The following is a 1437-nucleotide window of genomic DNA, read 5'->3' as shown; positions in this document are numbered from 1 at the left end:
ACTTGCCTGCTGTGGGGACCTTTGGCAAGTCACTTTAACTTGTGTCTCAGTTTCCTCATCTGGAAAATGGCGATTAAATGCCCATTCACCCTCCTACTTAGACTACGAGCTCCATGTGGGAGAGGGACTATAGCTATGCTGATTATCTTGTATAAAAATAAAGGTATTTGTTAGGTGCTTACTATGTGCCAAACACCGTTCTAAGCGCTGGGGTAGATACAAGGTAATTAGGTTGTCCCACGTGGGGCTCACAGTCTTAATTCCAATATTACGGACGAGGTAACTGGGGCACAGAGAAGTTAATGGGCTTGCCCAAGGTCACCCAGAAGATAAGCGACGGAGCCGGGATTAGAACTCACATCCTCTGACTCCCAAGCCCGGGCTCTTTCCACTAAACCACACTGCTTCTCCGATCCTATATCTACCCCAGCGCTTAGTACAGTGCATGGCACATATGAACGTGGCTCAGTGGAAAGAGCACGGGCTTGGGAGCCAGAGGTCATGGGTTCTAATCCCGTCTCCGCCACTTGTCTGTTGTGTAACTTTGGGTAAGTCACTTAACTTCTCTGTGCCGCAGTTACCTCATCTGTAAAATGGGGATTAAGACTGTAAGCCCCATGTGGGGCAATTTAATCACCTTGTATCCCTCCCAGTGCTTAGAACAGTGCTTGGAACAGAGTAAGCGCTTAACAAATACCACTATTATTATTAGAGAAGCAGCATGGCTCAGTGGAAAGAGCATGGGCTTAGGAGTCGGAGGTCATGGGTTCAACTCCTGACTCCACCGCTTGTCAGCTGTGTGACTTTAGGCAAGTCACTTAACTCCTCTGTGCCTCAGTTACCTCATCTTTTAAAAGGGGGTTAAGACTGTGAGCCCCCCGTGGGACAACCTGATCACCTTGTATCCTCCCCAGCACTTAGAACAGTGCTTTGCACCTAGTAAGCACTTAACAAATACCGCAATTATTATTATTCTCTATGCCTCAGTTTCCTCATCTGTAAAATGGGGATTACGATTGTGGGCCCTATGTGGGACAGGGACTGTGTCCAACCTGATCAGCTTGTATTTATAACCCAGAGCTTAGAACAGTGCTTGACACATGGTATGCATTCAACAAATGCCATCATTATCATGATTATTATTACAACGGGGGACTTGCACCTCAAACAAAGCGGCCTGGCACCTGGCCATCGGGAATGTGGCTGGAGAGGAGAGTTGTTTGGACAGAGGGTCTAAAAAGGGTACGTGTACCAAATGTACGTGAACTTCGTGCCAGGAGCCACAGATGCCCACAGCCAAGGTCGATCTTGAGCTGAGTCCAGCTCTGTGACTCAGAGCTGGCTCCCTGCCGCTCTTCCCATCTCCACCCTAGAAACCCAAGCCCTCACCCGCCCCTCTTCCCCACCAGATTTCCCCTTCCAAAGAAGCAGCTGATC

This window comes from Tachyglossus aculeatus, chromosome 2, assembly GCF_015852505.1.
Source record: "Tachyglossus aculeatus isolate mTacAcu1 chromosome 2, mTacAcu1.pri, whole genome shotgun sequence".
NCBI lineage: Eukaryota > Metazoa > Chordata > Mammalia > Monotremata > Tachyglossidae > Tachyglossus > Tachyglossus aculeatus.
This window is presented reverse-complemented; position numbering follows the sequence as displayed.